Source organism: Gopherus evgoodei, chromosome 11 (genome assembly GCF_007399415.2).
Source record: "Gopherus evgoodei ecotype Sinaloan lineage chromosome 11, rGopEvg1_v1.p, whole genome shotgun sequence".
Lineage (NCBI taxonomy): Eukaryota > Metazoa > Chordata > Testudines > Testudinidae > Gopherus > Gopherus evgoodei.
The window spans coordinates 44,771,546-44,787,418 of record NC_044332.1 but is presented as its reverse complement, the minus strand read 5'-3'; the positions used below and the strand labels follow the sequence as shown (position 1 = coordinate 44,787,418).

The following is a 15,873-nucleotide window of genomic DNA, read 5'->3' as shown; positions in this document are numbered from 1 at the left end:
TCATTAGTGCGAATGACAAAAACAATGATACCCTTTCACAATGTGAGGTTTGACAGCTGATCTCTATAATCTAAAAAGTAACCCTCTGTATTTTCAAATATTTTCTTGGGAGATGGGGGATCTCGTGACTCCTTGGGAATTAAAGTTCTCACAGAAATTCCATTCATGTGCTTTTTTGTGTTGCCAGAATCATTGCGGAGCTCCTGCTGGTTATTAACTTCCAAATCAGCCCAGGGTTTAACTTTGTGGTTTCAGTTAAGTTGATTCAACTGCTTATCATCACATCCTCCCACAAACACATTACTCACGTATGGAAATCACATTTTTTGTCATAGATCATTCTTTGTAAAAGCAAAATGAAACATGAAAATTAGACTATCTAACATGCATGACAAAAGTTGAGCCTTTAAAGATAAAATTGACATGGGATTTGAGAGAGAAAATACAGAAAAATAAATATGAACAAAATATCTAGTGAGAACACTTTAAAGTACAGCTTCTATAACTAGGCATGACAGAATTTTATTTTCATAATTTCAACAAATATTTTTAAGCTTTTTATTTTATTTAAATTTGCATAGTTGCACAAAATTAAGCATTTTAATATTTTATCAATTTACATTTTCTCAGTTTTGGGAAATTATGAGGGAGGTGAGACAAAAGAAGTCAGACAATTATTTAATAACAGCAGAGATTAAGATTCAAAAAGTTAGTTTTATAACCACTAAAACACAGATTATCAACATCACAAGTCAGAACATATAAAGTAAATATCCGTAAATCAACTCTGAACTTCTCAAGCAGCATTTTTCTTACTTTGCGTGTCTAAATTTCAGCTTTTATCAATGGAATTTTTTTTTACCTATGTATGTACAGTGAAATCAATGTTTACTGACATTTTGCCAATAAAATACCTAATCCTGCCAAGGCTACCATACATACTTCCACAGTAATGCTTTTCACCATGACATGGTGTAGATATTAATTTTGTCCCAGCAGAGTCTTCTGAATAAGATGATGTTGGACGGTCATAAGGCAGTTATAAATCAGCTAGCACAGTAGGAATGGGTTAGCTGTTTAGTTTCTATTCATCCCTGGTGAAAACACTGTCTTTTAGGAATTGGGTGAATGCACACTTCTTATTCAAACTGAGCCTCCTCTGTAAGCCCTCTGAAAAGGTTTTCAGCTTTGAGTTTTAAAACAAAGTGAAAAGGATTGTAAGACTTTTTTTTATTTTCGACTACCAGCTCATTTGAGCTGCAAATGTAAGATTTTGCTCTTTATTGCAACAAGGAGTATCTGCTCAACATTCACATTCAAAGCAATTTGGGTCTATGGTACTTCTAAGTTAATCTCATCCTGGTCTCTAACTTTGCATATGGCAAATACCCCTGTTTGTACATGCAGTTGCATGTCAAAATGGGAATTTTACTCTCCTTTCTATACAGTAACTTTTCTGGCAGTCATGGGATATTAAAGGAGATGCACAGACTACATCTTACCCCTGAAACCTGAGGTCATCTCATTAATCTGAGTCCCTTAGCCCACATCAACTCAAGAGGCTGTAGTCACTAAATATAACAATTCATTATGCTGCCATTTGAAACCTTACGGTAGCTGATAAAATGTTTTTTTTAATTTGAAACTTAAATTGTGCTGGTGATTTTTGTATAGTTAGAAGAGTCGCTAAACGTATTTTTAATACGCAAGGGGAGGCTTATTTTCAGTAATAGTTTCAGATAAACCCATTATTGTTAACGCTTGTGATTTTTAGTCTTTTTCTTAAAGCCTGAGCCGATGAAATTATGCTATTGCATGAAACTCACAGCGTTTGTTTAAAAAATAAATTTTCAGCCTTTGTGGTTGCAGAGGAAAAGTTTGAACATGCGAAGTAAGTGTACCCTAAAAACTAAAAAAAAAACAGAAGGCAGATAAAAAGAACTCAACATTTATTTATTTTAAAACCTTCTATTTTTAAGCCACTCATGATTTTTTGGGGTCTGGACTCATGATTCTTGAACATTTTGGGTTGACGATAAAACTGTGAGTTGGAATATTACATGTTGGTTGTATATTGTCTTTGATTTGGGCATGAAAACTTGTGCACATAAAGCCACTTTTAAATTTGAACCTATTATTAAAAATAATAACTCATGATCTTCCAGTAAACTTTAAAAAATTATCTTTTCCATTATGAATAGTTTTTATTGGATTCACCCTCTGAGGACAAACTAACCTCATTCACTTAAATATCTTTTTACGAATTGCTGTTTAATATGGTAAGCTTGAGTTAGAAAAATAACTTTTCTCAGATTCAGAGGTAAATAATAACACTGCTCTACAGCCAAAATGCTTCTGAAATAAATGTAGTCCAACTTTACTAATTCTGGATCACTGAGAACAAAATGATGCTTAAAATTGTTGATTGGCTCTAGTTTTCAAGATATGCTATTGGATCAGTATATACGACCCTTGACTTGGGAATGGCGGAGGATAAGTGAGTTATAAAGGGAAGGGATCTCAATTTAAACCAGAAATGATTAAAATACATCTTTGACTGGATCTATGAATAAATCTATGACTGGGTTTGGACAGTACTTGCTTTTTAGGCAAAACAATGAATGATGCAATCTGAAGCTGGTATTGCGTCATACATGATATGAATTGCATCCTTTTATTCCTAGAAGTCATGGATGATGCAATCATAACGAAGCTTACATCACTCTGCTGAACAAATTGCCCTATATCAGCTCTAGAAACCATACAGTGTCGTGCTCTCTTATTTGTCAGTGTTTGATTTTGCAAAGGAACACATTTCTGTTTAGCCAGATTGAGCAGAGATGCCTCGTACTTGTGTGAACAGTGCAGATAACTTCTGCTATGTTTGTGGTGAAGTGACTTTTGCATCACAAAAGCGCAGTATAAGCACTATGGTTAAGAAAGCCTATCCCCTTTCTTGTGGCTGCAAAATTGGAGATCAGGACAAGAGGTGGGCCCCACACATATGCTGCAAGACTTGTGCAACAAATCTTGGCCAGTGGTTGAACAGGAAAAGGAAATCTATGCCTTTTGCAGTGCCAATGATTTGGAGAGAGCCAACAGATCATACCAGCAATTGTTACTTCTGCATGGTGCCTCCAGTTGGGAAAGGTGTGTCAAAGAAGAAAAAGTGGACTGTGCGTTATCCAAACATTCCATCAGTTATACGCCCAGTACCCCACGGAGAAGGCCTGCTGGTTCCTGATGCACCAGAATCATTCTCACTTGAGTCAGACGAGGAAGAGGATGAAACTTCTGGTCCTGAATCATCAATGTCACAGGACACACATTTTCTCCCATCCTCCTCCTCTGAACCACACCTCATAACACAAGGTGAACTGAATGACCTTGTCAGGGATTTGGAACTACCCAAGAGTAAGGCAGAGCTATTGGGCTCCAGACTACAGCAGTGGAATCTCCTGGCAGGCTATCAGGGCAAATGGAGCCCATCAATGCTTGCAGACTATTGCTGGAGATGCTCCATTTAATGATTACAAGAGACAAGCCAAGAAGCGCCGAGTAGACACTGAATAGGACTAAACTATGTACATAATAGTGTTTTGCCTTTTGTTTCATAATAAATTTTATTTATATAACCCTTTTGCTGATTTTTAAAGTGTTACATAAACAGGACAGGTGAAATATTATCATGTAAAGCAACCATAAACACATGAAAAGACCTAGGTTTACAATTTATGATTAAAACTCTACTATCTACACAATATACATAGACATTAAATGTAAAAACTTAAATATCTTAGAAACAGTAGCCAATCAGTTGTTTTAATTGTCATATTTGAATTCAGCACCTCAAGATACATAATAAATAGCACATTTTATCTCTGAAGCAGACGACTTCTCAAAAATTGTAGACCAGTGTAATACTTCCTCTCTACTTATAGAAGTGTGTGTGTACTCTAAAGTTTTGAACTCCAGTTTCCAGTTACTTCTGCTCACAAAATCATGCCTAGCATTTTCCTCAGTCATCACTTGGCATTTCAGGGGCATGTAGTCCAAAATCCTGAATGGAAACAGCCTTCTAACAGGTCATTTCTGGATCCATACCTCAATTTTGCAAAGTGCTTGGTAGTTTGGTCTCGTGCAAAATCAACCTCCTACTGATAATTTTACATTTGTTTAGGGGAACCTTAAAGGAATTATTTTGGTTCAGATACCATTCCTCAAATATTTCTGCTAAAGAAAAGAACAATTCATAATATATCTCTGAGCCGCTATTTCATCTCATCCATTTTGGTGGCTAACCCATATAATTCCCAGTAGGCCATCATCCAAAAGCCCTACAAGGCATATTATAGCTACTAAAGAAACAGTGACCGCTGACCAAATATGTAATAACAACTGTGCAGAATGTTTCTTCTATCTCCAAAAATGTGGACAGGTCTGCCAATGTACTAGAGAACTGGGCTGTATCAGTGTTTCTTGTCTGTTTAACAATTTGTACAAGGATACAAATGTTAGGTTTTAGTATTTCAGATGACCTTTTCCTTTGTTTAAAAAAACTAACTTCATTGCCCTTATATTTCAAGACACAAAGAGAAAAAAACACATTATCAGTTTAAAGTATATAGTATTTTAAATTAAGGAAAACAAAGAACAAAAAAAAGTTTAATGAGAAAACACCCTGAGTGTATATCCTCTAACAGATTGTACCAGCTTTGAGCACACAATGCTGCTGTCTGTGCAAAGAGACATTTCTTAGGAATTTAAAGAGATGGTACTCAACAAATAAAAACATACATTACAAATTGCCGGAACAAAAATCCATTTACGCCCTTTAAATAATGTATAAAGTGTGTGTGTGTGTATGTGTATATATATATATATATATATATATATATATATACACACACACACACAAATTATATAATACTATGTATGTGTATATATATATATACACACACACACACACAAATTATATAATACTATGTCCAAACATCTATATTAAGGAATATTAAAGTTGCAAGGCCAAGGTCTCAGAAGTTAAGAAATGCCAGAATTAAGGTGGCTGATGCTATCTTAATTCAGCTTCTTCTGCATATTCATTATGATACCATCTTTATTTACATGATCACATGCTATTTTTTCTACCTACCTCATTCAGTGACCAGAAAGGCTGGTGCTCATTGTATGGGTTGTTATTCCATTTTTCTCTTTATCTTCATCTTTCAACCTATAATCCCATGCGTTATTTACTGCACACCATATAAATCCTACACTGAATACAGAAATATTAATTTCTTCCTGGGGTTTTCTAGGATGCTATCATCACAGCATCTCAGTGCTTTACAACTAATTAATTTACCTTGACAACAGCCCCAAAGTGTGAGGTGCTGGTATCCCCATTTTACACATGGGCACTGAGGCAGAGATTAAGGGGGAAATTGTCAAAAGTGTTGACTAATTTTGAGTGCTCAATTTGAGACATCTGGGGCCTGATTTTTCAGAGAACTTTGCATTTTATAGCACTTTATATGTTCAGACCAGAGCTCCCATTGACCCATGTTCCAGTTGGGAATGCTGAGCACTTCTGCAGATCAGCCCCCAGGTGTCTCAAGTTCATAATTCAGAAAATAAGAAACACCTCTGAAAAGTTTAGTTCGTGACTTGTTCATCATCACACGGGAACTCTATAAGAAGTGTGTGTGTGTGGGAGAGAGTGTAGAATCAAATTCTGCAGGATGACATTAAACTCTCTTAACTACAAGGTTATCTTACTGCAATCCCCTGCTGCATTCACTACACACTTTCCAGTTTATCATCTATATTGGGGTTCTCAAACTGGGGGTCGGGAACTCTTAGGGGGTTGCAAGGTTATTACATGTGGGGGGTCGTGAGCTGTCAGTCTCCACCCCAAACCCTGCTTTGCCTCCAGCATTTATAATGATGTTAAATATATTTTAAAGTGTTTTTAATTTATAAGGGGGTCGCACTCAGAGGCTATGTGAAAGGGGTCACCAGTACAAAAGATTTAGGACACTGTTCTATATGGATCTGCCTTTAGAGGAGGGTGGAGATGCATTTTGCCAGTGAGCTTCATGCCTATTTGTCAAACTGAATGTTGAGACTTGGGACTCCTGTGTTGAATTCCAGGATCTGTAGGGGAGTATTCCCAAATGGTCATAGGCCATTAATAACATAAATAATAAATCTGTTAGTCTTTAAGGTGCCACAGGACTCCTCATTTTTTATAAACCGTTAATCGTCTCCTTGTCTCCTTTTGCTCTGATTCCCTTATCTCCAGCTCCTGCCCTTGTCCTTCCCCCACTATTCTCTCCCACTCCTGTCTCCTCTGTCCCCAATCCCACTACTGTCTTACATCTGACTCCTGCCATCCCTGCCCCTACAGCCCCTGCCCCTGTTCCCCCTTCCCTGGCTCTTGATCTTCCCCCCTTTTCCTTCTTGTTCCTACCCTGTCCCCATCTTTTACTTTCCTCTGTGCTTGTCCCTTCTCCCCACGCCTGCTCCTAATCATCCCATCCATCCTGAGCGCTGCCTCTCTTTGCATTTTACATTTTTTCCCTTTCCTGCCACTGTTTCTTGCTCCTGCATTTGAGTCAGGCCACATTCTTCTCTTCTTCACTTTTCATATGCCAATAGTGGGAGAATTGAAAGCACATGAGACACTGTTCTGGTGCCTCACACCAGTGTCCCTCTTACAGGGAAAGTCCTACTTAGACACCGTAGTCACAGGGTGGAGCATGCTCAGTTGCTCTTTGGGAATCAGCACTGAGGAGCTGTGAGGAGATGGAGCATGCTCAGTGCAGACAGAATCTTCAGAGAATTCAGCTTCCAAACTCTAACAATTCTTTAGTAAGCATGTGCAGACTGCAGTTTTTCAGAGGTTTATAACTTGGCCAAAGGGGGTGAATTTTCACATGAATAGCAAAAGACACATCCTTGACACCAGGGAGATGTCCCTGCCAAATTTCAAGTCCTTGCTGCAAAGCATGAAGGTCCTAAAGCTTTATAATGAAACAATGAAACAATTGTAAGGCTTTTTTTCCCCCTTAAATTATGGGCAAAGCAACTTTTTTCCTAACCTTGATCTTGGAAATGGTTGAACTGTTTTAGCTGAAACTTCCTCCTCTCTTCCCGTATATACAAATCTAATCTTCTACAGACTTGGGTAAGGAAGTTAGGGATAACACATTTATTTCAAGTTGATCAGGGATTTCAATTAACTTTTATTGAAGCAAACAAAATCAGTGTTTTAGAAAAAGAATTATAAAATGAACAGTTATAAAATGAGCAGTAAATGTTACCATGGAGATATTATTTAATACAGCTGCTTTGTTTTCAAACTTTCTTTTATACTGCTATAGAATTTATCTGGGATCATTCTCTTCTGAATAAAACTGCCAGATTGGGCTTCATGGATATAGCTCTCATTAGTGCTATATAAGGTACTGGTTAAGAATTAACTAAATTCCTATGTTTTGTAATGTAATAATTCTAAAGATTTTCCAAATGCAGTACAGTGTCAGTGAAGTCTCGGGCATCCTCTGTATTACTGTTACGATGCAATATACTGTCAGAGTGGACATTGTAATGGCTTTGAAGGCTCTGTTGATGTGATGTGCTGTAATTGAAAAGTCATTTTTTATTTTATAAAGTACTATGGAATTAGCTGCCTTAGGAGACTATTGAATCAAATGCTTAGTTGGATTTTGAAGGAACTGGCTCTGCATGCTAAGAAACAGTAGAACGGTCCCACATCCGGTCTGACAGCCTCTGTGCTGTTGAAGAAGATGAAAGCCTCAGGGAAGGAGAACATCCAACTGGAGCAGAGGGAAATGATCCCATAGTTGGGACCCTGCTTCCAGATGATGATGTGGTATCCTCCCACACTGAGGATACCTCTCTGGGGGAGGGAACTCCAGTTATTAGGAAGAGACAGGTATTAGTAATGGATGATTCAATCATCGGAAACATAGCTGGATTTGCGATGACCAGGAGAACTGCATGGTAACTTGCTTGCCTGGTGCGAAGGTTGCAGATCTCTCAAGACATCTAGATAGGCTTATATGTAGTGGAGGAGCAAGTGGTAGTGGTACATGTAGGTACCAATGACATAGGGAAGGATTAGAGAGAGGTCCTGGAGGATAAATTTAGGCTAATAGGTAATAGATTGACGTCAGGACCTCCATGGTAGCATTCTCTGAAATGCTTTCCAATTCCACGTTCAGGGCCAGTTAGACAGGCAGAACTGCAGGGTCTCAATGTATGGATGGGATGATAGTGTAGGGAGGAGGGGTTTAGATTTATTAGGAACTGGGGAAACTTTTGGGAAAGGGAGAGCCTATACAGGTAGGATGGCTCCACCTAAACCAAAATGGAACCAGATGCTGGTGCTTAAAATTAAAAGGGGGTCGTAGAGCAGTTTTAAAGTAAGGGCTGGGGAAAGCCAATGGGTGCAGACATCCTTTAGGGGAGGATCTATAAATGGAGATTCCGTATGTCCTAATAAGGAGGAGAGGATGGAAGATTATAAAATACAGGTAGGATCTGATGAGAGAGTGTCAAATGCAAAAAAAGCCCCATTCAGTTACATCAGGTAATGGCAGACAGCTAAAAAGAGACAAGTTTTTAAAGTGCTTATATATCAATGCTAGAAGTCTAAATAATAAGATGGGTAAACTAGAGTGCCTCAGATTAAATGATATTGATGTAATAAGCATCACCGAACTTGATGTAATAAGGATAATCAATGGGACAGTATGATCAGGGTACAAAATATATTGAAAGGACAGAACAGGTCATGCTGGTGGGGAAGTGGCACTATATGTGAAAGAGAGCATAGAATCAAATAAAGTAAAATATTAATGAACCAAACTGTAGCATATAGTCTCTATGGATAGTAATTCAATGCTTGAATAATAAGAATATAGCGGTAGGGGTGTATTACAGACTACCTGACCAGGACGGTGATAGTGACTGTGAAATGCTCAGCGAGATTAGGAGAGCTATTAAAATAAATAATAAATAATAATAATTAATAATGGAGGATTTCAACTATCCCCATATTGACTGGGTACATATCACCTCAGGATAGGATGCAGAGATAAAGTTTCTTTGTACCTTAAATGACTGCTTTTTGGAGCAGTTAGGCCTGGAACCCACAAGACGAGAGGCAATTCTTGATTTAGTCCTAAAGTGGAGCACAGAATCAGGTCCAAGAGGTGAATGTAGCTGGACCACTTGATAATAGTGACCATAATATAATTAAATTTAACATCCCTTTAGCTGGGAAAACACAGCAGCCTAACACTGTAGCATTTAATTTCAGAAAGGGGAACTACACAAAAAGAGGAGGTTAGTTAAACAGAAATTAAAAGGTATAGCACAAAATTAAAATCCCTGGAAGCTGCATGGAAACTTTTTAAAGACACTATTAACAGAGGCTCAACTTAAATATATACCCCAAATTAAAAAGCATAGTAAGAGAAACCAAAAAAGAGCCACCACGGCTAAACAACAAAGTAAAAGAAGCAATGAGAGGCAGAAAGGCATCCTTAAAAAGTGGAAGTTAAATCCTAATGAGGAAATAGAAAGGAGCATTAACTCTGCAAACAAAGTGAAAAATATAATTAGGAAAGCCAAAAAAGAATTTGAAGAACAGATAGCCAAAGACTCAAAAAGTAATAGCAAAAAAAATTTTTAAGTACATCAGTAGCAGGAAGCCTGCTAAACAACTAGTGGGGCCACTGGACAACCAAGATGCTAAAGGAGCACTCAAGGACCATAAGGCCATTGTGGAGAAACTAAATGAAATCTTTGCATTGGTCTTCACAGTTGAGGGTGTGAAGGAGATTCCTAAACTGAGCATTTCTTTTTAGATGACAGATCTGAGGAACTGTCCCCAGATTGAGGTTTCATTAAAGAAAGTTTTTGGAACAAATTGATAAACTAAACAGTAATAAGTCACCAGGACCAGATGGTATTCACCCAAAGTTCTGAAGGAACTCAAATGTGAAATTGTAGGACTACTAATTGTCATCTGTAACCTATCATTTCAATCAGTTTCTGTACCAAAATGACGGAGGATAGCTAATATGATGCCAATTTTTAAAAAGGGCTCCAGAAGAGACCATGGCAATTAAGGCCGGCAAACATGATTTCAGTACTAGGCATACTGGTTGAAACTGTTGATTACTGATTACTCTCGCCCCTTGCTCCACCGATATGGCCACCAGGTGCCCGTATCTACCGGTAATGAGCGTTGGGGTAGGGCGGAGGTTCGATCACTGGATGCCCTGGGGGGGGTGTCAAGTGCCCAAGGGTAGTGACGGAGAAAACGCAAGCAATCACTTTTAGTGTTAAAGAGAATGAGGGTTTATTAAATGAATCACAGATAAGGATAAGGGGCAACACTATTAGTTACAGCTTGGGCTTACAATATAATACCAAAACGAATAATACAAATACTGCGATTACAAATAGAAGCTGGCCCTGGTATTTTTCCAAGTCCCAGTAATTATTCAGGTCGTTCCAGGGGTTAGTAAAAGTGATATTGGTGCTATTAGTAATCATAAATGCAGCAACTAATTTCCCTAAACAAATTGTGAGGCTCGACTGGTCCCCCTTGCTTTCAAGGATTCCTGGTCAACGGGTTTCCCCTAGCAGGAGCCTTGGGGCGGCTGGAATCAGTCTTTGCCTCTTATCTAGCAGCACAGTTATACTTAACAGCTAATTCTACTTACACATACAAACCACAAAAGTTTCATTACGGCCGGCAAGCGGTTAGGCTTCAGGAAACGCGTGAGCCGAGAGAGATCTTCAGGTTGATCAGGCCTGGGTACGGTTCGACGGGAATTCGAGTTCTCTCCGCCCGTCCCCGGGAGGGGGCCGGCAATATATAGCAAATTTTTCGTCATAATTTATAATAAGCCAATTGCGGGGTCGCGAGTGGCTCATGCCCATACAAGGGAGGCAAGGGGCCCCAACATCCCTACCCAGGAAGCAACCGTCGCGGGGGAACTTCGTCCCTCCAGGCCGGCCGACCACAAGGTTGCTTTTCCTGTTGCAAGTTCTGCTTTCTAAGCGACTACATAACCAGTGACAGTTCTGGGGGCTGGGGGAAAAATCCGTTGGGGGATGGAGGCCGGAGCACCCGTTGTCTGGCCCTGGGGCCCCAGCTTGGGGGTTTAACAGAAACTATAGTAAAGAACAAAATTTTCAGACACATAGATGAACTAATTTGTTGGGGAATAGTCAACATGGTTTTTGTAAAGGAAAATCATGCCTCACCAATCTACTAGATTTCTTTGAGGGGGTCAACAAGCATGTGGCCAAGGGGATCCAGTGGATATAGTGTATTTAGATTTTCAGAAAGCCTTTGGCAAGGTCCCTCACCAAAGGTTCTTAAGCAAAGAAAACAGTCATGGGATTAGAGGGAAGGTTCTCTCATGGATTGATAACTGGTTAAAAGATAGGAACCAAAGGGTAGGAATAAATAGTCAGTTTTCAGAACGGATAGAGGTAAATAGTGATGTCCCCCAGGGGACTGTACTGGGTCCAATCCTATTTTACATATTCATAAATGATCTGGAAAAAGGGGTAAACACTGAGATGGGAAAATTTGCAGATGATACAAAACTGCTCAAAATAGTTAAGTCCCAGGCAGACTGCGAAGAGCCACAAAAGGATCTCTCAAAACTGGGTGACTGGGCAAGAAAATGGCAGATGAAATTCAATGTTGATAAATGCAAAGTAATGCACATTGGAAAACATAATTCCAATTATACATAGAAAATGATGGGGTCTAAATTAGCTGTTACCACTCAAGAAAGAATCATGGAGTCATTGTGGATAGTTCTCTGAAAACATCCACTCAATGTAGTGTGGCAGTCAAAAAAGCAAACAGAATGTTGGGAATCATTAATAAAGGGATAGATAAGACAGAAAATATCATATTGCCTCTATATAAACCCATGGTATGCCCACATCTCGAATACTGCATGCAGATCTGGTTGCCCCATCTCAAAAAAGATATATTGGACTTGGAAAAGGTTCAGAAAAGGGGAACAAAAAGGATTAGGCTGCCGTATGAGGAGAGAATAATAAACTGGGACTTTTCAGATTGGAAAAGAGACGACTAAGGGGGATATGATAAAGGTCTATAAATCATGACTGGTGTGGCAAAAGTAAATAAGAAAGTGTTATTTACTCCTCATAACACAAGAATTAGGAGTCACCAAATGAAATTAATAGGCAGCGGGTTTAAAACAAACAAACAGAAGTATTTTTTCACACAATGCAAAGTCAACTGTGGAACTCCTTGCCAGAGGATGTGTTCAAGGCCAAGACCATAACAGGGTTCAAAAAAGAAATAGATACATTCATGGAGAATAGGTCCATCAAAGGCTATTAGCCAGGATGGGTAGGAATGGTGTCCCTAGCCTCTGTTTGCCAGAAGCTGGGGATGGGCGACAGGGACTGGATCACTTGATGATTACCTGTTCTGTTTATTCCCTTTGGGGCACCTGACATCATCCACTGTTGGAAGACAGGTTACTGGCTAGATGGACCTATGGTCTGACCAGCATGGTTGTTCTTATGTTCTTTAGAGGTACTCCAGTCTCATGCTTCAGGTGAAAACTGATTGCTAGGATGAGGTAGAATTATATAGCAAGCAAAGAGCATTATGTGCGCTATGATTGGGTGGGTTTCGTTGCACCTTATCCTGCAGTATTTCCAAAGTCGTGAGAGGAGCTGCTGCATGGAACATTTCAATGTCTTTCAAGCAGCCCTGCTGGAAGCCATAGAATGAAACAGTTCCCGGTTGCTGCTGGCAGTCCTGCAGCAGCTGAACACGGTAGAGTGCCGTTTCTGATCCCGAGAAACAATACTGTCTGATGGGATCGCATCATTATGCAGTTATGGAATGACGAACTTTTGTATGCACAAGGCCACTTTCCAGGATCTGTATTCGAAGCTCTCACCAGCCCTGCAGCAAAGCAACATTAAAATGAGATCTGCTCTTACAGTGGAGAAGCGAGTGGCGATCACTGTGTGGAAGCTTGCAATGCCAAAGTGCTACTGGTCAATGAGGAATCAATTTGGAGATGGTAAATCCACCATGCAGGATGTTGTGATCCAAGTATGCAGGGACATTAATCTCCTTTTGCTAAGAAGGGTTGTGACTCTGAGCAATGTACAGGAGATACTGCATGGTTTTGTTGCATTGAGGTTCCCTAACTGCAGTGGGGTGATATCACTCTCCAGAGGGTACCAGAGGTGGCAAAGGAACAGATTCTGCAAGCGCCGAGTACAGACTGGGTCCTTATGCTGCCATGCTGTGTACTGTGATGATTCCAGGCAAATGAATAATTGAGTGGCATGGGAAAGTGTCCTACCGTGGTAGAAGAAATAAGGCAGGCCTCCACAGAAACCTTCTGCAATGGATTGCAGAGTACCTCCACGAAAGTTTTCTGGGAATCTCTATGGAGAATTCCTGAGCCATGCCTGCATACATAACAGTCTTTTTCATGGGGCAACATCTGCCTAGCTGTTGCGGCCACTAGGAAGCAGATAGCCACTCTCTACCTCACCTCTCTGTTTTAATTAAAAACAGACTATAAGAACATGTGACCCCAAAATACTACTTAGAATTGCATAATCACCAGAGGTTCCTTCCCCAGCGTCACACTCGGCCGCAATGCTGTTCTGCAACTGGGTGGACTGCTCCAGGGTTACAAACAGCTCTTGACTCTCTGGGTGAATGGAATCCCATTTTCCTCCTCCTCCTCCTCTTCCTCATCCAAGACCACCTCAGTCTTGCCTGTGCTGGTCCAGGACTGTGACTCCTTAGAGGTATCCATGCTGGGGTTTGTGGTGAGGTTGCTGCTGAGAATCTCATGCACCTCCTTGTAAAAGCAGCATGTCTGTGGTACTGCACCAGAGTTGCTGTTCGCCTCCCTTGCCTTCTGATATGCCTGCTGCAGTTCCTTGATTTTCACTTACCACTGCTAAGTGTCCCTGATGTAGCTCTTCTTCTCCATGCCCCATGCTGTCTGCTCAAAGATGTCTATGTTTCTATGGCTGGATCGGAGCTGTACCTCCATAACCTCTTCTCGCCACAGACCAAGAAGATCCACCACCTTCTGTGTACCCCAGGCTGGAGTGCATTTGAGGTGTGGAGCTGTTGTGATCAGCTCTCCACAATGATAAAAATAGGACACGGAAATTCATAAGATCCTGGTCTTTTGACAGGGATGAGTCTGTTTCCTGTGTACCGTAACTCCTCACTTAAAGTCATCCCAGTTAACGCTGGTTCGTTGTTACATTGCTGATCAATTAGGGAACATGCTTGTTTAAAGTTGTGCAATGCTCCCTTCTAACATAGTTTGGAAGCCGTCTGCTTTGTCTGCTGCTTGCAGGAAGAGCAGCCCATTGCAGCTAGCTGGTGGGGGGCTTGGAACCAGGGCGGACCGGCAGCTCCTCTATCAGCTTCCCGCTCCCCTAAGTTCCCTGTGCTGCAGCCACCCAGCAGGCTAGTAATTGCAGCTGTCCCTCCTCCCACTGCCATGTGCTGCTTCTGCCCTCTGCCTTGGAGCTGCTCGCCGAGACTCCTGCTTGCTGTGCAGGGGGAGGGAAGGAAGAGGGGGGCTAATGTCAGGGTATCCCTCTCCCTCCTGCTCCTGCACCCCACTTACCCCATTTTACATAGAGCAGGGGGAACACACCAGGGCTCAGGATGGAGAGAGCTTGCAGCAGCTGGTCTCAGCAAGCTGATCTAATTAACAAGGCAGTGTACTTAAAAGGGGAAATGCACATCTCTCTCTCACACATACCTATTCCCACCATTCCTACTGCCTTGTAGAGTGAGAGAGTTAACCCTTGAGGGCTCAGGCAATTGCTAATTCATCATTTAGCAGTAAGGGAAATATCCCACCCTCTGACTCCTCTACCTCAACCAAGCATCACAATCATCATTACTGTATACCAGTATTAAATTGTTTGTTTAAAACTAATACTGTGTGTGTGTGTGTGTGTGTGTGTGTGTGTGTGTGTGTGTGTGTGTGTGTGTGTGTGTGTGTGTGTGTGTGTGTGTGAATATATATATATATATATATACATATATAGTCTTTTGTCTGGTGAAAAAAAATTCCCTGGAACCTAACCCTCTCATTTACATTAATTCTTATGGGGAAATGGGATTCGCTTAACACTGTTTCACTTAAAGTCGCATTTTTCAGGAACATAACTACAACGTTAAGTGAGGAGTTACTGTACCTGGCTGCTGTGCAGTGGAGTTGAAAACATTTACCAGCATGGTCATAGTGAAGCATTGTGGGAAACCTCCTGGAGGCCAGTTAAGTTGATGTAAGCAACACCGTGTGTACACTGCCTCTGTGTTGACCTGACAACATCGAATTAAGCACTCTGCCTCCTGTGGAGGTGGAATAATTAAGTCAACTTAGCAGGCGAGTTACATTGGTGGAAGGGGCCTGGTAGTGAAGAGACATGCATTATTAGGTAGATGTAAGGCAGCTTACATCGACCTTGCTATAGTGTAGACCAAGCCTTAATAGGCAAACAATCCATTGTAGCAAATCCTAATTCTTACCATTAAATAAAGCAGAAAACAAAAAAACTCGTATAATAAGATAATGTCCATGTCTATAGTTTCTGCTTTCCATTTATAAAGGCAAGGTTATGCAGAGCTGCTGTGCTAAAATTTGTTTATAACTCATTCCTAGGTGGCGTTGTGCGAGGCTTTGAAGCAAGGTAGAGCAGAGAAGCAGGTCTAACTCTCTCTTTTGTCAATCTGGTTAATTGAAATCCACTTGATAGGCACTGTTCCTGCAATGT

General features: G+C 40.5%; 2 protein-coding genes across 7 annotated transcripts in view; one reads left to right on the top strand and one right to left on the bottom strand.

Moving 5' to 3' along the window:
• Nucleotides 1-15,873, bottom strand: part of LOC115659409 (sodium channel protein type 3 subunit alpha) — a 964,414-nt gene that overhangs the window by 383,926 nt on the left and 564,615 nt on the right. The window lies entirely within an intron of this gene.
• CSRNP3 (cysteine and serine rich nuclear protein 3) overlaps nt 1-15,873 on the top strand; it is a 155,305-nt gene that overhangs the window by 98,831 nt on the left and 40,601 nt on the right. Inside the window, exon 1 of one of the 5 annotated variants that reach the window (XM_030579489.1) lies at nt 15,299-15,384. The exons of the other annotated variants lie outside the window; for them this stretch is intronic. The gene's annotated coding sequence lies outside the window, so the exon portion shown is untranslated. Of the gene's footprint in view, nt 1-15,298; nt 15,385-15,873 lie in introns of those variants that run through there. 5 annotated transcript variants of the gene reach the window in all.